Here is a 25,959-nt window from a genome sequence, read left to right on the forward strand (position 1 = left end):
AATTACCTTTACAAGAGCAATTTCTGTGGCATGGTGGAAATGAAAAAGCCTAATTGGCATAAGTTTAAGAAAGAATGGGAGAAAAGGCATTAGAAACAGAAATTATAGACAATTTTTTCAAGTTTTATTATAAAGGAGAGCAGAGAAATGGGATGATTAGCTATAGTAGAAAGTGAGATCAAGAGATTTTTAAGATGGGAGAAATAATAGCATATTTATTCGCTACTGAGAATGGTCCAGTGAAGAGGATAAAATTGATGATGTAAAAGAGACAGAAGACAATTCTTGGAACTATGTTCTTGAGTCAACAGGAAGAGACAGGCTCTAGTGTCCACTTGGAGGGTTGGCCTTATATAAGAGAATGCACAGTTCATCTACTCTAATTGGAGGCAAAGCAGATGATGGTAGATGGGTAGTTCTGTGGAAGTTCACTTTTGGATGCTTTTATTTGCCTCATTTAAATAGTAAGCAAGAGTTTTAGCTAAAAGTGAGAATGAGGAAGAGGTGCCAGAGATTTGAAGAGAGAAGTTCTGAAACAGTTATCTAGGAGAGTGGGAGAATAAATGGACCAGGCAGATACAGTACAATTGCCAGATAACATTAAGGAAACATTTGAATACTAATAAAAATAGCAGGTAAACACCGAGTGCTTATTATCTTCTGGGCACTGGGCACTGTTCTAAAAGGCTAACGTATATCAACCTATGAACCGACACTATTATTCTTATCTGCAGTCACAAAGCTAAGTAAATGGTAGAGACAGGATATGAAGCCAGGCTATTTGACTCCAGAGACTAGGATCTTTCTTCTACACAATCAAATATTTGTTGATTGACTGAATGAATGAAAGATAAATTATAGGAAGGAAAGAAGGGAGGAAGGGCAAACAATCAATGCTATCCCCACAGTCTGTGGCCTTCTGTTAAGTCATTTTCGCTACTTGTGTAAGATAAATGGTGTGTCCCAGATCTTATAACTGGGTCCATCTGTGGATGCGGAGCTGTAGAGGTAGGAATGTGGCCTAGACATTTGATGGACTTAGTTTGAATCCCACCTCTTTTCTCACTAGCTATGTAATCTTGGTCAAGTAACTTTAATCTCTCTGAGCCCCAGTTTCCTCATCTTTAAAATGAGAATAATGTATACTTAGAGGGTTTATGGAGATTAAAAAGATCATTTATGTAAAGTATACATATGTACCCGGTATAGTGCCTGGTACAAGGTAGGTTCTTAATAAAATAGTTTTCTTCTCCCTCCCTACTCTAGTGAGTTGCCCAGGACTTCAGTACTCTCCCCAGAATGGACCTTTCTTTGCACTTGCCAGTTTCACTACCAGAACTGGAGTCTCTGCCCTCAACCCAGCTGTCTCCTTGTAGTGGGAATCCCGTCTTATTGCTGAGACCCTCTGCCTCTTAATCTTGGATGCTTCCCCTACCCCTTTGCTATTACCCTGCTCTGAAATGTGAGACCTTTCAAAGGGGAGTCCTCTGGCAACACCCCCCGTCCCCAACACACACACACACACACACACACACACACACACACACACTCGCTGCCGAGTCAATTCTTTGAGTTCCCAAACCTAGAAAGTGTTGCTGGAGCCAGCTCTTGACTCTTCAAATCGGTCCTATCCTGCCTTAAACTGTCCAACAGGGGCAGCAAAAGAGTACCAAATTTTAACAATATAAGTTATGCGAAACTCCAAATTTACAAAATGGTTACCTCAGGGAATAATTAATCCACATTACAAGTGTGCTCCAAAGGATTTTTCTTGGAGCACCTTTTTTCTTTCAGGAATACATGTTTTATAAAGTAAGATATAAATAGTTTTGTATCCTAACCGTTAGGCTCTCTAGGCAAGCGGTGGTTTTTCTTTTGAGCACCAGCGCCTGATAACTTGTTGAGCTTCAGCTGGGTCTGAAAACAATGGAGTCCTAAAGAGCAAACACACAGGCCTTTATGTTATATTTCTAACCATTAACGAAAACGAGTATTTTTTAATAATTTGCATAAACCAGATGCCACTTTAATTTTATGTTAATAGTAGTACAAGAATTGAGCCTAATTTTGTGAAAAATCAATTAATTCCAGGCAACTAAGTCTAACACCAAAAAAACCTTGCCTTTTCTTAACCACGTATCCGTTTGTGCAGACTGCTATCTAAAGAGCGGGAAACGCCGGGCGGGTCCTGCGGCTGCGCAGAAGCCCAGCGAGCGGAGAAGGCGCTGGGCGCCTGGAGCGGCCGGAGAATACGACAGGGCCTCTCTGCTCCGCCCGCAGCGCTTGTCGCTGCGGATGGAAGCTTCTGGAAGCTTGGGAACAGCCGAGCTGGCACCAAGACCTGCTGATCAGGTGTGTTTCTAACCTTGGGGATGAGGCTGACAAGGACCTGGCTCTTCACGTTTTTTCTTTCTTCATTCTTCCCGCAAGGTGTTTTTTCGTCAGACTTGCCAAGATCAAATCTTTGCCTCAGGGCTTTGGCATGGTGAGAGAGGCCCCTCCCCACCCTTTGCTTCCTTTGAGAGTCGTGTGTAGACAGAGATTTCCTCAGGTTTTTCATGTAGGATTCGAGAACTGCTTCCTTTTCAGAAGCCCTGTCCTCCACGCTGCGAATTTACACTTTATTTGCTTTAGGTGTTGTTTCTGACCTCTTCCTTCCCCCCGGGAAAAAACGGGTATCTTAAAAAGAATGGAAGGCGCCGCGAAGATCATTGTGGGCCAACTGCTCTCACTTGACGACTGAGGAGACTGAGCGGGGAAAGCAATTTACAGGAGCTTGTTGTGCAATGTTAAATTTGTTTAAATTTGAAAACTTGGGGAAAAACAAACGAAAACCATAACGACAAAAGCCCAGAATACTAGAGCCTTGGAACTGGCAAAGGCTTAAGAGGCCATTGGGTCCAAACTTTTTATTTGAAGATGAAGAAGCAGGCCAACTGGAGGTGAAGTGATTTGCCGGAAGTCACATAGCTGTGGGGCGGACAGGCCTGGGGCGTGGCTGGTAGTCGAGGAGCGTTTCCCCAGAGATACTGAGGGAGCCTTGCTGCCTCAGCCCTAGTTTTCTGATTATCCTTAGTCGTTAATATACACTCTTGGGAATCTATTGACCCCAATTCCTTTCTCACTTATTAGTGCACAGAATTACTTAACCTTTCCTAGCTTAGTTAAAATTATTTATAAAACCTACATATAAGAGTGTGAAGATTTGAATAACTATATATTATGTGGAGGTATTATCAGGTGGATTGTCATTAGTTGCACAGTAAATTAAATTGTATGGGGGAAATAAAAGTTGCAGCCCTTCCCCCAGCGAGCTAGCCATTTACACGTTCAAGAACAAATATTTTTTGTGTCTGCTGTGTGCCAGGTGTTGGAGATATAGTATTAGATAAAACAGGAGGTGTCCCTGCTCTCATAGAGCTAGTTAACTTGTCAGTCATTTGTTCATGCAATAAATGAGGAGATTATAGAGCAGCTGGTTTCAGCCCAGCAGGAAGAACTTTCTAATTAGTAGAGTTCAAAAGGAGAATGAAACCGCCTCAGGAGATATTAGCTATCACTGAAAGTGACTTTCATTTGGATTAGTTGGTTTCTAAGTTTTGCTTTGAACTAATTTTGTATTAGTAAGATGGAGAATATAAATTTGGTTGACATTAAGAAGCTTATGATTTGGGGGAATGAAATATGTTTATAAATAATTTTCTTGGGCAAAATATGGTAAGTGCTCAACTGAGGGGTTGTAAGGCGGATTCTGAGGAAGGAGGGGTCTCATTTAGTTTCAGGGGATCAGGGATAATTTCTGGCAGCAGGCAGGATTTCTAATGGGCCTTGGAGAGAGAGGATTTTTTTTTTTAAATAGACTTTCTATTTTAGACTAGTTTTAGATTTACGGAAAAATTGAGACGATAGTATAGTGTATTCCCACATGCTCTATACCTAGTTTCCCCAATCATTAACATCTTACATTAGTATGGTACATTTGTTAACAATTAATGACTCAATCTTATTACATTATTGTTAACTAAAGTCCATAGTTTATTCAGATTTCCTTAGTTTTTTACCTAATGTCTTTTATTCTGTTCCAGAATTCCAACCAGTATGCCACATTACATTTAGTTGTAATGTTTCTTTAGGTTCTTCTTGGCTCTGACAATTTCTCAGACCTTTGTTTTAGATGACCTTGACCACTTTGAGGAGTGCTGGTCATATGTTTTGTAGGATGCTCTACTACTGGAATTTGTTTGGTGTTTTTCTCATGATAGGACTGGGTTTATGATTTATTGAGAGGAAGGCTACATCATATCAAGAGTACATACTATCAACGTGATTTATGACTGTTGATGCAGATTTTGACCACCTTGCTGAGCTAGTGTGTGTCAGGTTTCTCCAGTGTCTCTTGGAGACAATGTCAGATTTATCTCTTCTCCCCCATTTATTAATTTATTCAATTATTTATATCAGTGTGGACTTGTGGATATTTATTTTATACTTTGAATTATAATATAATATTATTTTATCTATTTTGCTGCTCACATTGTTCCAGCTTTGGCCACTGGGATCTCTTTCAGTAGGTTCCTCTACTCTTTTGACATACTCCTCTCAATGTTGGTTTTTTCTTTCTTTGTTTTTGTTTTTAATCACTTCTTTACTTTCTGGCGCTACATAATGCTCTAGGCTCATCTTATATATTTCCTGTCCCAGTCCTAGAATCAATTGTTTCTCTAAGGAGCTCTGGTTTCTTTTACTGGAAAATGGTACTAGAAACCAAAGTCTGGCTACTAGGTGTGCTTGTTGCTACTAGGGTATCATTTCTTTTAGGCCCCTCTCAGCTGACAGAGCAAAGAAATATATGTGTGTGTACTAATCCATTCCTATACACTTATCTATAAATATTTTGATATGTATTTATATCTATATTAAGCTAGCAGTGAATTCATACTGGTGTTGCCAACTCTAATCCATTACCACATGGATCATTCTAGCCTTGAAAGGTAGGATTAAAAAAGAAACACAAAAGTGGAATAAAGTGAAAAAAATGCTGTTACCTTCTTGTCCAATTCTCCTAGTACACGTTGCATGCATTTCTTTTGAGTATAAACTTAGGTGTAGAATTGCTGGGTTATAGTTTGTGTGTATCTTCAACTTTAGTAGATAATGCCTGTCAAGAACTGTGAAAAGTCTGAGATTTTACCCTATTTGCAAGCTAACAAGTTAGGCTATTACTGTTTTATTGATGCTAGCAAAAGATACAAGATGCCTGGATCAGAAACAAAGGATTTTTTAAAAAATTCATGACAAAAGCAGTAGCCAAAGCTTCAGGTTCCTGTTGGTTCCCCTGACCCCCAAAACCCACAGTAGGGTAGACATGTGGGAATAACACAAGTGGACCTAGATGGATGCACATGCAGAGAGGAACACTGAGTGGAAGAATACTTATTAATGAGTGTTATTAATTAACAAGCCTGCTCACTGCATTTCTCAATGTTGCCCATTGCAAATGAAAAATGACCTGGGTAAAGAACAGTGAGGGCCTTATATTCTTGGCATATCCAGCAAAAACATGCAGGGACACTGAGGGCCCACTGCAGATTATCTTCTCTAACAATGCCTAGTTATCTTCCAAAATGGTTATATCAGTTTACACTCCAACTACTCATGTGTAAAAGTCCTTGTTGCTTCATATCCTTACCAGTTTTTTTTTTAATCTTAATTTTTGTCACTGTAATGCAGCCATTCTCAACAGGGGTTCTATGAGAGAATTAAACCTATACAGCATGATTTGAGTGATTATTTTATCAGTTCTCTCAAGGATGGTACATGGCTGGTACCATTCTAGATGCCTAGGAGAGGAACAAAGTGATACCATGGATGTCTTAGGGAGGGCTTGGCAAACTATGGCCCCTGGGCCAAATCTGGCCCTCTGGCTTTGGAGCCAGGAATAGTTCTTGACATTTTTAAGTGACTGGAAAAAATTAAAGAAAAATAATATTTGTGACATATGAACATTATATGAAATTCATATCTTAGTCCATAAATAAAGTTTTAAGAAACATAGCCACATTCATTTGTTTACTTATTGTCTGTGGCTACTTTCACGCTACAATGGCAGAGTTGAATCATTGCAACAGAGACTGGATGGCCCACAAAGCCTAAAATATTTATTCTCTGGCACTTTACAGAAAAAGGTTGCTGACCCCTGCCATAGGACATTAAGATTTAATATCCCAGAATCCTAGTTAAGAAGGGCTGTAATGGGTATAAAATGATATCTCCTTATGGTCTTAATTTGCATATAATTAATTTTTTGAAGTGTGATGTAAATAACAGGTGAATAGAATTTTGGTAGGCAGAGATCAAGATGGTTGTTTCAGATAGAAGAAAACAGTATGGTATGGTAGTGAGATGAGAAAGTATAAGGTATCTTTGGAGTCTAGTAAATAATGCTACTTTGCTCTTGTAAGGTAAAGTATAAAGTATAATAGGTAGGACTGGCTACATAATTTGCAGGGCCCAGTGTAAAATGGAGACACAGGACCTCTTGTTTAAAAATTAACATTTTCAAGACAGCAATAGCAGAGCATTAAACCAAGTTCAGGGTCCTTTTAAGTGTGGGGCCCTGTGCAACTGAACAGATCACATGTCCATGAAGCTGGCCCTGTTAGTGGGAAATAATTCTGGAAAGGAAACTTAGGACCAGACTTTGGGGAGGGGAGCTTGAATGCTAGGCTAAAGAATTTGGATTTGATTTATTAAGCCTTAGGAAGTGGTTGAAGTTTTCTGAACAGAACATTGACCTAATCATAAATCAAGTTTTAGGAAGATTACATGAGAGGAGTTTGTAGAATAGATTTGAAAGGAGGCAAGACCAGTTAGAAGGTAATTACAATAGCTCAGGCAAGAGATAATGAACATGGTAGTAACTGAAGAAAGGGGAGGAAAAAGGAATAGATCTAGGTTTGAACCCATTCACTTGTTTTTTTCTTTTTCTTTTATTTTATTGTGGAAAGAACACAATATAGATTTACCCTCTTAACAAATTTTTAAGTGTACACTATATTATAGTTGACTATAGGTACAATGTTGTACAGCAGATCTTTAGAGCTTATTCGTCCATAGAAGGAAATTACCTCAATATAATATAATAAAGGCCATATATGACAAGCCCACAACTAATATCATACTCAGAGGTGAAAAACTGAAAGCTTTTCCTCTAAGATCAGGAAAGATGACCTGATCATATTTCACATGGCAGATATGCCCACTCTTGCCATTTCTATTCAGCATAGTACTGGAAGTGCTAGCCAGATCAATTAGGCAAGAAAAAGAAATAAAAAAGCATCCAAATTCAAAAGGAAGAAGTAAAATTGTCGCTGTTTGCAGACAACATGATCTTGTATATAGAAACTGTAAAGACTCCATGAAAAACTCTTAGAACTAATAAACGAATTCAGTCAAGTTGCAGAATACAAGCTGACATATAAAAATCAGTTGCATTTCTATATACTAACAACAAACTATATGAAAACGAAATCAGGAAAATAATCCCATTTACAGTAGCACCAAAGAGAATAAAATACTTAGGAATAAATTTAACTAAGGAGGTAAAAGACTTGTGTACTGAAAACTACAAAACATTGATGAAAGAACTGGAAGACGACAGGAATTAATGGAAAGAGATCCTGTGTCTGTGAATTGGAAGACTTAATATTGTTAACATGTCCATACTACCCAGAGTGAACCCATTCACTTTCACTCTGTGTATATGACCTTTGGCACCATCCTCTCTCAGCCTGAATTTCCTAAAGTGTCACATTATATAAAAATTTTCTTTTCTTTTTTACATTTGTTGTTCAAAACCCAGCCAAAAGTTCAGTGCTCAGTTTCTTGTGTTCTCTTTTGAGCATTCCTTAAATATTATATATTATATATTATAAAACAATATATATTTAAATATATGTATATACACATTCTCATTCGATTTCTAACTTTTGTGATAGTTATGTCTCCAGTAGGATCAGCCTTTAATTTTATTACCAAGTTTGAATCATTTAAGCTTCCTCTCTCCCCGCTTGTCTCCCCAAACTGCCTATGCTGGAAGGAAAAGCCTTAGTTATCCAATTAAATCAAATAACAAAATGTTTATTAAATATCTACTGTGGGACTAGTATGGAAGGAGACCAAAGATTGAAATATCATCAGGGAAGTTTCATGGAAATGTTGAGGCATAATCTAAACTACAAAATAACCATAGGATTTAAACATTCTAAAAGAGTGGAAATAACAGACATGAAATTCTGTTACTTATAAAACAAGGGCCAGCTCTCCTTTTACTACTTTGAGCACCCAAGCATTCTCTTTAGAAAAATAAAAATTATACATTTAGAAATAACAATCTTGCGTGGATTGTGCCTTTTGTTTAATAGTAGCATTTAACATTTATTGAATCTTACTATTTGCAAACCGCATTTCAATAATGACTACTACTTGGCTTATTATGTGCTCCACTGTTTTCAGTGCTTTATGTCTAATACATTAATGTTCTTAATAGCCCTATGGGGCATTAAGTAGTATTATCCCCATTTTACAGATGAGGAAACTGAGGCATGAGAAGTTAAGTGATTTGCCCAAGGTCAAATCATTTACAACTAATAGGTAGCAGAGCCAAGGATTCAGATCAGACAGCCTGGCTCCAGAGGCCACACTTTTAACCAGTATGCTATCTTACTAGTTTATGATGTGATTTAATCCTCACAGAAGTGTTGTGAAAGAGGAACTGTTATGTGCATTTGCCAACAAGACAGCTGAGGTTTAGAGAGGTTAAGTGAGTTGCCCAAGTGCACATAAGTAGTAAGTGACAGAACTAGGATTTGAATCTAGGTACTCCGACCCAAGCATTTGTGCTCTTAACCTTTATGTAATACTGCTCTGAAGATAACTAGACAGTCTTTAAAAATAACGTTAAATACTGCATATTTTAGCCTTTTAAAAATCTAAATATTCTTTTTTTTGTGTGAGGAAGGTCGGCCCTGAGCTAACATCTGCCAGTCCTCCTCTTTTTGCCAAGGAAGACTGGCCCTGGGCTGACATCCATGCCCATCTTCCACCATTTTATGTGGGACGCTGCCACAGCATGGCTTGCCAAGCGGTGCGTCGGTGCGTTCCCAGGATCCGAACTGGTGAACCCCGGGCCGCTGCAGCGGAGTGTGCGCACTTAACCACTTGCGCCACTGGGCCAGCCCCTAAATATTCTTGATCCCTTTTACTTTAGGTTTTGATTTAATGTTTGCGAATTCCAAATATCTGTAGCTCCCAAAGGCAAATTGGGTAGATCTCCAAGCCAGATAAATATTGTGCTTGCCAGAGTTTGTCTCATTTCCCAATCCAGAAAGGCATACTTCTCTGGGGCTTCCTTTCCTCCTTTAAGAACTCACCTTAGTGCTGCCGTCTTCTTCCCTCCATATACATAGAAACTTATTATCACTATATACTCACCTTGGTGATTTCCATGCTTTAAGAACGTGAAAAATAGCTTTTTATTACAAAAATGTAGGAGATCTTTGTTTTGATAATTAGAACTCTTCCATTTCATACTATTGTAAAACATCTTACCACTGAAAGAAGATGCTGTAAAAGCAAAAATGCTTTTTTCTAGCCTTACAAGCAGTGCAGGTTATTTTATCTAAAAGTTGAACATATTTTTCCTTTTGGAAAATAAATGGGATGTAGTAACTTCTGGGACCTTTTTCAGTGACTATCCAGGTGTTTCAAAAAGGTTATTTTTCACTTTTCATAACAAAGGATTCGTTTTGCTTTCTTTGCTTGATCTTTCTTTGCTAGCTGCCTGGTATTAATTTTGGTTTCCAGAGCAGCAAGAATAAGCAACTGGTAATGGAGTAGCTAGAATTGCTGCAGATTTCAGAACCCCACATAGGAAATATTTTCAATAGCTCCAGTGTTGAACACCTGTGCTTCTTTTCTGAAACAACAGAATCTGCTAATTTCAAAATAATACACTCATCATTAGACATATATATATATATATGTGTGCAGCTATGTTGAGTTATAATTGATGTGTAATAAATTGCAGTGTATGATGTGATGTTTTGATACATTTATATACCTATGAAACCATCACCACTAATCAATATAGGGAACATACCCATCATTCCCAAAAGTTTCCGCTTGCCCTTTTGTAATCCTCCCTTCTGTCCCCGCTACCCCTTCATCGTAACCATTCTATTTTCTGTCACTGTGAAATAGTTTGCATTTTCTAGAGATTTATATAAAGGGAATCATACAGTATATGTGCTTTTTTTCCCTTTCACTCAGCATAATAATTTTTGAGATCCCGATTATTGTGTGTATCAACAGTTCATTCCTTTTTATTGCTGAGTAGTATACCATTATATGGATATATCCCAATATTCATTCAGCTCTTGAGGGACCTTTGGGTTGTTTCTAGTTTTTAGCTATTATGAATAAAGCATTTGTGTTTAAGTCTTTGTATAGACATATGCTTTCTTTTTGTTTTGGTAAAATACTTAGGAGTGAAATGGCTGGATTATATGGTAGGTATATGATTTAACTTTTAAAGAAATTGGCAAACTGTTTTCCAAAGTGGTTGTACCACACACTTTCCAAGTAGCAGTGTATCAGTTCCAGTTCTTTCACATCCTCTCAAATACTTGATATGGTTAGTCTTTTAAGTTTTAGCCCTTGTAATAGTATGTAGTGGTATCTCATTGTGGTTTTAATTTGCTTTTCCCTAGTTACTAATGATGTTGAGTATCTTTTCATATGCTTATTTGCCATTTATTTATCTTCTTTGGTGAAGTATGTGTTCAAATCTTTTGCCAATTTTTTAATTGGGTTGTTAGTTTTCTTATTATTGAGTCTTCAGAGTCTTTAAGTATATATTCTGGATAAAAGTCATTTGTCAGATATATGCTTTGCAAGTATTTTCTTCCAGTCTGTGACTTGTAGTTTTATTTTCCAAACCGTAACTTTTGAGGGTGAGAAGTTTTTAACTTTGATGAAGTCCATTTTATCAATTTTTTCCTTTTATAGATTGTGCTTTTGGTTTCATATCTAAACATTCTTTGATTAATCCAAGGTCACAAAGATGTCCTGTTTTCTTCTAGAAGATTTATAGTTTTATGTTTTACCTGTAGATCTGTGATCCATTCCGAGTTAACTTTTGTATGTGGAGTGAAGTATGGAGTTAAGGTTTTGTTGTCGTCGTCGTTACATATAGATATCTAATTGTTCCAACATTCTTTGTTGAAAAGACTGTCTTTTCTCCATTCAGTTGCCTTGGCACCTTTGTCAAAAACCATTAACCATAAGTGTAAGGGTTTATTTCTTTATTCAGTTCCAATGATCCATATGTCTATCCTTATGCCAATAGCACAGTCTCTTGTTTGCTGTGGCTTTACAGTGAGTTTTGAAATTGCTTTGTGTAAGTCCTCCACCTTTGTTCTTCTTTTCCAAAATTGGTTTGACTGTTCTAGGTCCTTTGCATTTCCATATGAATTTTAGGATCAGCTTGAGGAGTTCTACCAAAACAAACAAACAAAACCTACTAGGATTTTTGACAGGGATTGTGTTTATCGAATCTATAGATCAATTTGGGAAGAACTGCCTTACTAATATTTTTTTTTTTAAAGATTTTATTTATTCATTTTTTTCCCCCCAAAGCCCCAGTAGATAGTTGTATGTCATAGGTTCACATCCTTCTAGTTGCTGTACGTGGGACTCGGCCTCGCGTTGGACGGAGAAGTGGTGCCTTGGGGCGTGCCCGGGATCCGAACCCGGGCCGCCGGCATCAGAGCGCGCGCACTTAACCGCCAAGCCACGGAGCCAGCCCTGCCTTACTAATATTGAGTTTCCAATCCATGAACTTGGAATGTTTCTATTTATTTAAATCTTCTTTAATTTCTTTTAGCAATGATTGGTTGTTCTCAACATGTGTGTTACACTTCTTTTGTTAAATTTATTTTTAAGTATTTTATTCTTTTTTATATTATTGTAAATGCAATTGTTTTCTTAATTTCATTTTTAGATTGTCCATTGCTAATATATATTGATCTTGTATCCTGTGACCTTGCAAAATTTGCTTATTCATTCTAGTAGTTTGTGTGTGTGTGTGTATTCCTTAGGATCTTTTTTTTTTTTTTTTTGTGGGGAAGATCAGCCCTGAGCTAATATCCATGCTAATCCTCCTCTTTTTGCTGAGGAAGACTGGCTCTGAGCTAACATCTATTGCCAATCCTCCTCCTTTTTTCCCCCTTTTTCTCCCCAAAGCCCCAGTAGATAGTTGTATGTCATAGTTGCACATCCTTCTAGTTGCTGTGTGTGGGACGCCGCCTCAGCATGGCTGGACAAGCGGTGCATCGGTGCGCGCCCCGGATCCGAACCCGAACCCTGGCCGCCAGTAGCGGAGCGCGTGCACTTACCTGGTAAGCCACGGGGCTGGCCCTCTAGTGATATTTCTTATCTTAAAGTCTATTTTGTTTTTTATTAATATAGCCAGTCCAGCTCTCTTATGGTTACTGTTTGCATGGTATATTGTTTTTTATTCTATTACTTTTAATCTACTTATATCCTTGAATCTAAAGACAGCATATAATTGGATTTTGCTTTGACTGTAACATTTTATTCATTCACATTTAATGAAATTATTCGATATGGCTGAATTTATGACTGCTATTTTAATTTTTTAATTGAGATATAGCCCACATAACACAAAAATCACCATTTTAAGTTGTACAACTAAGTGATTTTTTAGCATATTCACTATGTTGTTCAACCATCACCACTATTAGATCTGCCATATTGTTGTTTTTTGTATATCTCATGTCTTTTTTGTTCCTCTGTGCCTTCTTTACTACCATTTTTGTGTTATATGAATATTTCTTAGTATACTACTTTTGATTCTTCTGTTGTTTTTTTGACTTCTTGTTTTTTGGTTATTTTCTTAGTGCTTTCTCTTAGGACTTTAATATGCATCTTAATTTATCACTTCAGATTAATACTAATTTATTCTAGAAAAATATGGAAACTTCCCTCCAATATAGCTCCATTTCCTCCACCTTGATATCACACACACACATATACACACACACACGCTAAACCCAACAATACAGTTATAATTACTGCTTTATACACTCATGTCTTTTAGAGAAGTGAACAGAAGAAATGAGAAAAAAATATATTTATTCAGTCTTTTATATTTACCCACCCATTTACTATTTATGATGCTTTTCATTTTTTTGTGTGGATGTGAGTTAAAAGCTGGTGGCAGCTTTCTTTAGAAACACTTAACTGGATTATGGTTCTGTAATATATCTTTTTCCATACTTTTACTTTCACCCTTTTTATATCCTTTAATTGTATGTAAGCAGCATATAGTTTTTTCCCCCAACATTGCATTGGGGCAATCTTTTCTTTTAGTTGCAGAATTTAGTCTTATATTTACTTACTGATGTATTTGGGTCTAAATATCCATCTCACTATTTGTTTTCCTCATGTTATATGTTCCTTTTTGTCCTTTCTCTTGCCTTCTTTTGGATTTCTGAAGTTGTTTTGTTTGTTTGTGTATATCTGTTTTTCTCTATTAGCTTGGTAGTCTTTTACCATAATTCGATGGCTAACTCAGAAATTTCAACACGCATTATTGACTATCAAGGTCGAATATAAATGACTGCTTTTACCACTTCACGGGCAACTCAAGAACCTAAAGCACCTAAGGTACATTTACTATCCTCCTGCCTTTTTGGCTACTGTTGTCATATATTTTAATTCTACATCAGTTTTTTTTTTTTTTTTTTTGTGAGGAAGATCAGCCCTGAGCTAACATCCATGCTAATGCTCCTCTTTTTTTTTTTACTGAGGAAGACCGGCTCTGAGCTAACATCTATTGCCAATCCTCCTCCTTTGTTTTTCCCCCACAGCCCCGGTAGATAGTTGTATGTCATAGTTGCACATCCTTCTAGTTGCTGTATGTGGGACACGGCCTCAGCATGGCCGGAGAAGTGGTGCGTCGGTGCGCGCCTGGGATCCAAACCCGGGCCGCCAGTAGCAGAGCGCGCACACTTAACCGCTAAGCCACAGGGCCGGCCCTCTACATCTGTTTTAACCTCCGCTACATGTTATCATTCTTATTTTATACAATTATTATTGATTTAGAGTTACCTATACATTTATATTTCCCCTTTCCATTACTCTTCATTTCTTCTGGCATCTTTGTGTTTCCATGTGGGATCATTTGCCCTCTGCCTGAAGAATTACCTTTAGTATCTCCTTTAAGTGTGGATCTACTGGTGACAAAGTCTCTGGCTCTATTTTTGTCTTAAAAGTTTTCTTTCTCCCTCATTTTCAAAACATAATTATCCCAAATATAAACATCTATGTTGGCATTTATTTTCTTTCAGCGCTCGGAAGTTATTCTTCATTGTGTCTGAGCTTCCATTGTACCTATTGAGAAGTCAGCTTTCAGTCTTATCATTCCCCTTTCAAATTAATATGCTTTTTTGCACTGGCCCCTTTTAAGATTTTCTTCTTTGTCTTTGGATTTCAGCAGTTTTACTTTGTTAATCCATTACTTTGTTTAATCTGTTTGGAATTTACTATGATTCTTGAAACTATGACTTTGATATCTTTAGTCAATTTTAGAAAATTCTTGGTCACTCTATTTTCATATATTGCTCGTGCCCTATTCTCTTCTCTTTCTCAGACTTCAGTTATTTCTATGTGAGGCCATTTCACAAGACTAATAATGTCCTATATGTTTATTTTTTTTTCTGTATTCTCCATCCTTTTCTTTAACCTACTTCTGTCTGGATATTTTCCTCTGACGTATCTTCTTCATTTGTTTTTAATCTGCTGTTTAACCCATCCATTGCGTTGTTTCCAGTTTTTCTACTTTTCATTTCTAGAATTTCCACTTTATTCACTTTTATGGTTTCAAATTCTCTGCCAAAATTGTCCTATAATATCTTGAACATATCAATCACAGTTATTTTATAGTCAGGGTAGGATAATGCCAATATTTTAATCTCCTGTTGGTCTCTTCTTTACAGTCAGCTTTTTCCCTTGGCTTTCAGTCTGTTCCTATGTTTTTGTATTCTTGGGTTTTTTTAATTGTATGCTGGATGTTATGATTGCAAAATTATAGTGTTAATTTGTAATTTGAGGCTCTGGGTGATGTTATCTTCTTCTGTGGGGGATTTACTTTTGCTTATGGCAGGCAGTTTTGCTAGATACAGTGATCAAGTGTGACTCTCCAAAATCCTAATTGAAAGTCAGTCGTCACCTTGCCATTTCCCACCTCTAACCACTTGAGACTGCTGAAAGGTCTGCTCAGCCTCTCAGCCATAACTTTTTTTGTGTGTGTGTGTGGGGGGGAGATTGGCCCTGAGCTAACATCTGTGCCTATCTTCCTCTATTTTGTATATGGGATGCCACCACAGCATGGCTTGATGAGCAGTGCATAGGTCCGCGCCTGGGATCCGAACCTGCGAAGCCCAGGCCACTGAAGCAGAGCACACAAACTTAACCACTATGCCACCAGGCCAGCCCCCTCAGCCATAACTTTTAAAGAGAAAATGCCTTCAGGGAAAAATGGCACCACATGTTGGATTTCTCTCTTTTTATGCTTTCCTTCTCTCTAGGATCTTGGTCCAGCAAGTTCTTGAGATTTAGTCTGGGCCATTTCATAAATACATTTGGTTTTATAGTCCTCAGTGGAATCAGTCTACTAAACACTTGCTTTCAAAGTTCAGTATTATAAATATCTATTGAGCGTCTACTATGTGCCAGTCATTGTGCTGAAACCTGAAGGTCAAGTATGAAGACACAGTCCCTGTCCTAAGGAATTTAAGTTGGAGAGCAAGATAGGTGGATTACAGGTAATTTTAATACAACGTGGTAAGTCACAAAATTATAAAATGGGAATCTTGACATGTAGAGGGTTGTTGTAAAGATGAGTGAGATATGTGAAGCGTCTAGGACAATACTTGGCACTAGAAGATGTCTTCTCCCACTGAGAGATGTTAGAAGTTAAATACATGAGATGTTGCCTACAATTGAAATAGTTTCTTTGGTTACTAGAAGCTTACTGTTAATAGTATCAGTGTCTCTTATCATTAATGTTATAGGAACATAATTCATTGACCAACTACTTAATAAACACACTGTGCTAAGTGTTAAGGGATTATAATGAGGTAAATTCAGATATCAGACAATTACAGGACAATTCTATAATGATATTAATTAAAGATAACTGTGGGTTAATATTTATCTGGGAAGGTTTTGTAGATTGCGATATGAAATTTGCATTTGCAGAGGTAAGAAGGACTGTTCCAGTGAGAAATCTGAGAGAATTTTGATGGAGTTTAGAATAGAGATGGTATATATAGTGATGACACTGGAAATAAAGAAGGAATTAAACAAGATACTACCTAGTTTAAAATGGCAGATTGACCCCATTTGTTTTTCTTCTCTCCTTCTCCAAACACTTCTGAAATGATAGTAAAGAATTTAAAAAAAAATTAACCCACGTAAACAAATATATTGGGAAGAGTAAAATAGCAAAGAGATTTAAATGAGTGTAGGGAAGCTGGAAAATAGGAGTGGAAATTGATTTGGTTATAAAAGAAAGTTATCTAAGTGCCTACAGAAGGAGAAATTAATGAGAAGAGAAAAGGTTTGCCTCATGAACCCCCTGAGAGGCTTAGTCCTGTACTTGGAAGAATCAGGTATTGGTGCACATCAGGAGCAGTGTGTGGAAGAAGGAAAGTTGAAAGTTTATATACAGATCCATTAGAACCTCCTCAGGTTCTCGCCTCCATCCTAAACATCTAGGTAAATTTACCCTACCCTTCCTATGGAGGCAACTGGAAGTTTATTTTCTGGAGAAGTTGAATGGGGAAGATGAATTTGGGAATACCAGGCACAGTAGAGGCTTGGGGTGAGGTATGTGGCTGAAAATAGGGGAATTAAGCGAAATATATGCATTAAACTGTTGTTGTCCTCAGAATCCTTGGTTTCCACCTCTCCCAGAAAGTTTAGGTAGGAGATTGGAAGATTCTTCTCCAGAGAAACTGAACAGCCCTATTGAATAGACCTCTACACACTAACTTAGGGAGGTTATCTCTGTGAAAAGCCTGGTTTGCTGACTAATCATTTTACTGTAAAGTCCAATTGATAAGGCATAGCCAGCAAATAAAACTCCAGTTAGCTCCAAGTATACACATGGCTCAAAGCCTTTGCATTTATGCTTTGCTCTGTCTTGAAAGCTCTTTGCTCTGTCTTGAAAGCTCTCTGCACTTCCTTTAATTCTCTACTCAATTCTTACCTTATAAGAGATGCCTCCCCTGACCATCCAACATAAAATAATAGCCTCCAGCACTCATTCCCCATATACCCTGATTTATTTTTCTCCATGGCATGCATCATTATCTTACATCACTCTCTACATATCACCTGTATTTGTCTGTTTTTTAATTGTCTGAATCCCTTCACTAGAATGGAAGCTTCGTGAGGGTGGAGATTTGTCTGTTTTGTTCACTGTTGTGTCCTCAAGTACCTGTAATAGTGCCTGTTAATATATAAATGTTTTTTAATAAATAAATACATGAATAAGAACAGACAATTAAGGATCATCAGTCGTTTGAGGAAACCTTCCAACATGAAAATTAGATCACACAAACAGGAAAAAAGGGACTTGGAGAAAACAAGGACAATATGGAGAACAAAAGAAAACTTTTTAAAAAAAATGTAATTAGTTACTTCAGAGAGATAAGAGAGATACTGAATACGTAAAATAAGAAGATGCCATGAAAAGGAATGATCAGAGAATAAAAAAGAGCTTCTAGTAATTATATATATATATCATATATGACAGTTTAAAATTGAAAAAACAAATCCCTTGGCTTCTGGTTTCCAGTCCAGCATGTAAAGAACTTGGAAGTAGTCACTCTGTCCTAACAAATAAAAAGCTGAACAAACTGAAAAATCATCAGATCTTCTTAAATCTGTCAGAGAAGTAAAGTCACCGGGCGAACTTCTCCCAAACTTGTAGAAACAGGCAGGCAGATATAAAGACACAACTTACTGGAGCAGAAACCCATGAAGCAGAAACCTCTGCAGGAATGCTACTGGGGTAGGAAAACCTAAATTGTAACTGATGAATTGCTGGAGGCTCTGTGTCAACGAGCCTGAGAGTTAAAAACTCCAGGGAGACCCAGTCATCAGGGGGCCCTCCCTCAGGCAACTTGAGCTCCTATAACAAAATACTATAGACTGGGTGGCTTAAACAGCAAACATTTATTTTCTCACAGTTCTGGAGGCTAGAAGTCCGAGATTAAGGTGCCAGCCTGGATCGGTTCTGGTGAGAACTCTCTTGCTAGCTTGCAGATGGCCCGCCACCTTCTTGCTGTGTCCTCACATGGCAGAGAGAGAATGAGAGCAAGCTCTCTGGTGTCTCTTCTTAGGAGGGCACTGATCCTATCACGAGGGCCCCCCCTTCATGACCTCATCAGACCTAATTATCTCCCAAAGGCCCCATCCCCAAATACCATCACAATGGGGGTTATGAATTTTGAGGGGACACAGTTCAGTCCATAGCAGGACCCCACACTTTTGTGAGTTCTATGTCTAAGAGCTCTACCGGGTTCTCACAGTGAATATTAGAGAAAAACTCCCTTGTGCTTCTGGTAGGGGGAGGAGGACAATAACCATTTTGAAATATGCCAGAGCATTCTGTTCTTCTTAAAAATGTTTGCCCTTAAGAGAAACTGTTTTACCAGAGCCTAACCTTGTTGGAGTGTTATCATAGACTAATCAACATGGGAGAAGGGAAATACCCTACTTCAGGCCCCTCCAGCCATCCTCTCTCACCTAAGAAGGGGAAAAAACTAAGAAGCACTTGTAAAGTTCACAGCTCAGGGGCACAGACTCGCAAAAAGACAGACCCAATCGTAACTAGATAATGCTTCCTCTCCCCCCACACCTTACCACCATGTCACCAAAGGCCTTTTTACCAGAGTTCCTTTTACCCAGGACATCACGTCTGGCTTTCAACAAAAAATTGCAAGGCATACTAAAAGGCAAAAGACATACTTTGAAGAGACAGCAAGCATCAGAACCAGACTCAGATATAGCAGGGATGGTGGAATTATCAGACTGGGAATTTAAAACCACTGTAATTGTTATGCTGAGGGCTCTAATGGAAAAAGTAGACAACATGCAAGAACAGATGGATAACGTAAGCAGAGAGATGGAAATTCTAAGAATCAGAAATGTTAAATGGGCTGGCCCGGTGGCGTAGTGGTTGAGTTCACATGCTCTGCCTCAGCAGCCTGGGGTTCGCAGGTTCGGATCCTGGGCATGGACCTACACACCGCTTATCAAGCCATGCTGTGGCAGGCGTCCCACATATAAAGTAGAGGTAGATGGGCACGGGTGTTAGCCCAGGGCCAATCTTGCTCAGCAAAAAAGAGGAGCATTGGCATCAGATGTTAGCTCAGGGCTGATCTTCCTCCAAAAAAAAAAAAAAGGTTAGCAATCAAAAATACTGTAACAGAAATGAAGAATGCCTTTTATCGGGCTCATTAGTAGAATGGACATGGCTGAGGAAAGAATCTCTGAGCTTGAGGATGTGTCAATAGAAACTTCTAAAACAAAAGCAAGGAGATAAATGACTGAAAAAAACTGAACAAAATATCCAAGAACTGTGGAACAACTACAAAAAGTGTAACATATGCATAATGTGAATACGAGAAGGAGAAGAAAGAGAGAAAAGAAGAAATATTTGAAGCAATAATGACTGAGAATTTCCATTTCCCCAAATTAACGTCAGACACCAAACCACAGATCCAGGAAGCTCAGAGGACACCAAGGAGAATAAATGCCAGAAAAACTACACCTAGGCATATCATACTCAAACTGCAGAAAATCAAAGATAAATATCTTGAAAGAAGCCAGAGGTAGAAGCATCTTACCTGTAAGAGGAGCAAAGATACAAATTATATCCAACTTCCCTTTAGAAACCATGCAAGCAAGAAGAGAGGGGAGTGAAATATTTAAGTTGTTGAGAGAAAAAACCCACCAGCCTAGAATTTTGTGTTCTGTGAAGTTATCATTCAAAAGTGAAGGAGAAATCAAGACTTTCTCAGATAAGCAGAAATTGAGAGAATTTGTTGCCAGTAGACCTGTCTTGCAAGAAATGTTAAGAATTTCTTGAGAGGATGAAAATGATATATATCAGAAACTCAGATCTATATAAATAAAAGGAGAGCAATAGAGAAGGAATAATTAATTGAAAGTAAAATAAAAACTTTTATTTCTTTTATTCTTAATTGATCTAACAGATAAACAGTTTGTTCAAAATAATAACAACAATGTATTCAATGATTATAGCTTATGTAAAAGTGAAAAGAATGACAGCAATGTTATAAGGAGTAGGAGGGAGGAATTTAGGAATATTTTTTATTATAAGGTACTTGTACTAGTGAAGTGGTATTATGTTATTTGAAAGTAGACTTGCGTTAGTTGTAAATGTATATTGCAAACTCTAGGGCAACCAGTAAAAAAAAGTTTAAAAAAAAAATCCCTTAAGAATTGGTTAGAGAAATTATCTAGAGAATGACCAAAAAAAATTGAAAACAGAAGAAGACATTAAAGATCAACCTTTGAGAGCTAATACCCAACTAACAGCAGCTGCAAAAAAGAGAGAAAATAGAAGAGTGGGACTATCAAATAAATATGCTAAAACAGTTTTCTAGAATTGAAGAACAAGAGTATTCAGATTGAAAGGGCCCACTGAGTACTCAGCACGAAGTAGATAAAAAGATCTACCCAAAGGCACATCATTGTGAAATTTCAGAACACTAGAGATTAAGAAGGACACCAAACATTAAGGTACCAAATAAGCTTCTAGAAGAAACGAACAAATGAAAAATAAGTCAGTTACAAAGGAATAGGAATCAACATGGTATGTCAATAGCTACATTTATTGACTAGAAGACAGTGGAGTAATATTTGTAAAGTTCTGAAGGGAAATACATCTAATAAGATATATATATAAAACTATCAATCAGGTATGGCGATAGGATAAAGACTTTTTTAGACATGCAAGGGCTCAAGTATATCTATATCTTTGTATCTATATCATCTATCCACGATGCCTCATTTTTTCAGGGAACTACTAAAGAAGGCTTCAGCAAAACAAAAGAATAAATCAAGGAAAGGGAAACCTGGCTCTAACAAAGGAGAGAGGTGAAGGATAATCCCAGGATGACAACTAATGAATCAGGCCCAGGGAAGTACCCACTTTATATTGAAGAGGGAAGGCTAGAGTCTGCAGGAGTGAGAAGGTATCTCTAGGGGAAAAAATATAACAGAGGGATTATTTGTGTTGGGACATTTGAAAAAAGTATTGAAGGTCTTGTGAAAATGATTTATTGTTTTGTTTTGGTTGAAGGGGTTGACTTAAAGTAATAATACACTATATTTATATTTTAATATGTATTATGTTATTTGATTTTCTTAACTACTCTGTGAGATATTGGCAAGCCGTTATTAATATTCTCATTGTAGGTCATTAGATATGTGTGAAAATAGGCTTAAAGACATTGAGTGATCACAGTGTTAGATGCAAGACTAGAACCCTGGTCTACTCTTTCTGTTACACCAGGGATCTTCTACCAAAAGACCTGAATGTATACCTTATATACATCCACTCCACATCGTCACTGGATCATAAAAGCCATAAGCACCCATTTTGTCTGTTGCAATCTCACCCTACCTCCCCCTCCCCCACCAATATTCTAACATATTCTTGCTTGTTCCTAACATATTCTTGCTTCTTTCCCTTTCCTCTGGACACCAAACTAAATTCATTGACAATGACCTTCATTCTGCCTCTAGAATTAGTCTTTATTTTTGATCCCCTTGGCTTGTGAATTGCATCTTTTCTCTTTTATTCTTGACTAGACCCTCTGTTGCAAGTCATGGAACCCCACCCTATATACCTTTTTAAATTTAAAACAACAGCAGTTTTGCATCTAATTGACCTTATTTTAGGCAAGAATAAGCATTTGGCTACTATTTCCAGAGTTCCTCTGGGATGATCCTTAAATATATAAAGTACCAGGTGCCTGTTTTCCCAAAATGGCCATTTGCTTCTGCCATGTTGCCACCAAGTCAGGTCACTGCATCCTCTTCAAAATGTTTTTTTATAGCCAACAAGATGTTTTGTAAACATGCAATTCTATTTGTATATTTACGGTGAACTATGACATATGTGCCCAGGGTAAAGACCTAGAAGGTCATTTAATTCACTTCCGACTCCATAAGATCATTCCATTTACTCAAAGGACTGGTAGTACCATGAGATTTTGGTAGGAGAAGCTCTCACCAAGAAGACAGCTTCTGTGGAATCTGTCTAAGCTTATCCATTACCACTGTCTAAGGATTTTTCTGCCTCCACAGGTTACTTTGCCACTTATATACTAACCACAGATCTACTATATCCACTTATATACTAACCACAGATTCATAGCATAGTTTTTGAAAGCATTGTTCACCTAACATATCTATGTCTAATTTGTCGCCATTCATCACCTAACAGATCATCAGCCAGGTCAAGGTAGAATGCTTTGGCTTCTTTACTTCTTATGTTGAAAGTGATTGGTCCATCTACACAGCTGCCACATTTATTTGCCTATAAAATCCCCTGCATTCTTTTGCCCTTAGCCCTTTGCTCAACCTGATATGGAGAACTAGGGTGCATTATAGATATGCTGAGTTCTTGTTGATGCCTTTGCTAGCTCCGTGTCAGATATAGTGAGAGGGTAGATATGAGCCAGAAGAGGAGTTTATGAGACTTCAGTCTACTCCTAAGAATATTCCAGAATACTCAGGGTTTTTCACCAGGTAAACTCAGGAAACCCTGGCCTTGTTTGCCAGGAAGAGAGACCATGACATTGTGAGGGATGATGCCTTTTAAACTAGCTTAATCCATCTCTGCACCATAGATCTCTAACATAAAGAAAGGCACATGGCAAAAACCTTCCACTGTTCATGGCAGTCAACCAGGACCACCCTTACTTGTTCCAAGTTTGCTATGATCTTTATTTTGCTTCTGACTTCTGGACTTAGTGTTTTTATTTGGCAAAAGTGCCAAGTACTGTGCTAGGCATTGGGAATACAAAGACAAATAAAATAGGGTCCCTCTCCTTGAGGAGCCTCCAATGAGAAGTCTCTTAGTTGAGAATACAGCTATGTAAACAAATATTATAACTATGTTAATGAGGGTATAATAGAGATATGTTTGGGGTACTATAGGTCCACAGAAGAGGAAGGTCCTAATTGCCTGTAGAGAATAGGGAAAGCTTTTTGGAGGAAGTAACATACAAATTGCTTATTATTAAAAATAAGTAGGCATTGACCAGGAGGGGAGGGGAATTTTAGTTAGAATACATAAAGGGATGAGGTGTGAAGAAGCATATCTTGTTTAGGACTACAAGGTCTTCCGAATAGCTAGAGCATATGTAATACGTTAGGGAATGGCAGGATGTGAAGCTGAAAAGGAAAGAATTTGTACACCTTGAGTTCAGATTTTGTTCTGTAGGCCATGGTGAGTCATTGATGGATTTTAATTGGGGAGGAATATGATATTTGTGGTGTTGAAGGATAATTCCCATGTTACTGCAAAGTTATTTATAATTGGAAAAATTTGGGACCAGATCAAATGGCCAATGTAAATTACCAGTGATAATTGAAAGGTAGCAGACTATGCCGCCCCAGAATATGCCTATTTGGCATAAGGATTATTTTGAGCTGATTATTTTAAGAAACAGCAGACACAGGAGAAGTTCTGAAAACAGAGTAGAAGTTACCCTTTTGTAAGGGACATTTACATTTATGAAGGAACTCTCCATTTGTAAGTAACTCCCTCTCTGTACCAGGAAGAGAAGGGTGACTCTAAATCACAAGAAAGTCTTATCAATAGAGATGGCACTGACTTAAATCATATATATATATGATCAACATATATAACAAACCTTACCCTTGTTTACTGTGCTTTTTCTGGTACCCTTCCATAACTGGCCTCCCCAACAATGTCTTTCTTTTGTCTTTAGTTGAAGATGGTATTTAAGGTGGTGGCTTGGGCCATCTCAGGGAGTTACTCAGTTTTTCTGGGTATCTCCCATGTATACATGAGGTATACATGTTAATAAAATTCTGGTTGTTTTTCACTTATTAATGTCTTTTATTATAGGGAGTCTCAGCCAAGAACTCAGAAGGGCAGAGGGAAAATTATTGTTCCTTCCCTACATAATGGTCAAATAAAGTGTGGCATATCCATACAACAGAAAGTTATGCAGCCTTTACATATATTTTTAGAAAATATGTAAAGAAAATGCTTATGACATAATGTTAAATAAAAACACCAGAGTGTAAGTCCTAAATATATGGAGAGATATACCAGATTCATAGATGGAAAGACTCAATTTCATAGAGTTTAGGTTTTTTGAACTTCTAATTTTTTGTGTGTGTGTGTGAGGAAGAGCAGCCCTGAGCTAACATCCATGCCAATCCTCCTCTTTTTTTTGCTGGGGAAGACTGGCCCTGAGCTAACATCCGTGCCAATCTTCCTCCACTTTTTATGTGGGATGCCACCAGAGCATGGCCTGACAAGCCGTGTGTCACTGTGCGCCTGGGATCCGAACCCACACACACTTAACCGCTACACCACGGGGCTGGCCCCTGAACTTCTAAGAAGTCCCCCAACAGGAGTTTTTAAAGCAACTGACATGGTGATTCTAAAATTTATAGGGAAGAAAAAAGACCCAAGAATAGCTACAGCACTGCTGAAAAAGAAGATGATGATGGAGGGACTTCTCATATAGATATCAAGACTTTTAGTAAAACTATGATAATTAAAAACAGTGTAACATTGACTTAGGAATAATCAAACAATGGAATAGACTAGAGAACCCAGAAACAGACCTATGCATATATGGAAACAACATATGACTAAGGTGGCATTGCAGATGACCAGGGGGAGGAAGGACTACTGAATAAACAGTGTTGGGACAACTAGATAGCTATATTTTTAAAAAATGAAATTGGATCCCTGCTTCAGACTCTATACAAAAATCCAATGGATTAAAGACTTAAATTTGAAAAGCCAAACTAAAAATTTAGAAGACAATGAAAGAATATCTATGACTTTGGGATAGGGAAGGATTTCTTAAATAAGAAGCAAAAAGCACTAACCATAAATGAAAAGATTGATAAATTTGACAATATTGAAAATTTTAATTTGTATCATACATTACCATAAAGGGGAAAAGACAAATCCAAACTGGGAGAAAGCACACATAGCTGATAAAGATTGATATCCAGAATATATAAAGAAATCCTACAAATGAATGAGAAAAAGAAAAAGAAAATCTGGGGCCAGCCCAGTGGCCTAGTGATTAAGTTTGGCATGCTCCACTTCTGCGGCCCAGGTTTGGTTCCCAGCCACGGACCTACACCACTTGTCAGTGGCCATGCTGGGGTGGCGATCCACATACAGAATAGAGGAAGATTGGTGACACATGTTAGCTCAGAGTGAATCTTTCTCAGCAAAAAAAAAAACAAAAAGGAAAAAAAATCTAACAGAAAAATGGGCAAAAGACATAAGCATTTCACAGAAGTGGAAATGTGGCTTAAGGGTGTTCAGTCTCAGAATAATCAGAAAAATGCCAAACTTAGACCACAATGAAATTCAGTTTTATGCTACTAGATTTGCAGTAATTAATTTTTATCTTTCTTCCCACCCACCCACCTCAGACACACATATCTTACAATTGAGCACACTGAACTACTTCTTTTTTGCTGAGGAAGATTCACCCTGCACTAGCTTCTGTTGCCAATCTTCCTCTTTTTGCTTGAGGAAGATTT

At 37.7% G+C, this 25,959-nt stretch overlaps 1 protein-coding gene across 1 annotated transcript in view; it reads left to right on the forward strand.

Moving 5' to 3' along the window:
- The first annotated feature begins 2,241 nt into the window (after positions 1-2,241).
- Positions 2,242-25,959, forward strand: part of C4H1orf146 (chromosome 4 C1orf146 homolog) — a 36,110-nt gene continuing 12,392 nt past the window's right edge. Inside the window, exon 1 of the mRNA XM_058538514.1 lies at positions 2,242-2,352. The gene's annotated coding sequence lies outside the window, so the exon portion shown is untranslated. The remainder of the gene's footprint in view (positions 2,353-25,959) is intronic.

This window comes from Diceros bicornis, chromosome 4 (assembly GCF_020826845.1).
Source record: "Diceros bicornis minor isolate mBicDic1 chromosome 4, mDicBic1.mat.cur, whole genome shotgun sequence".
NCBI lineage: Eukaryota > Metazoa > Chordata > Mammalia > Perissodactyla > Rhinocerotidae > Diceros > Diceros bicornis.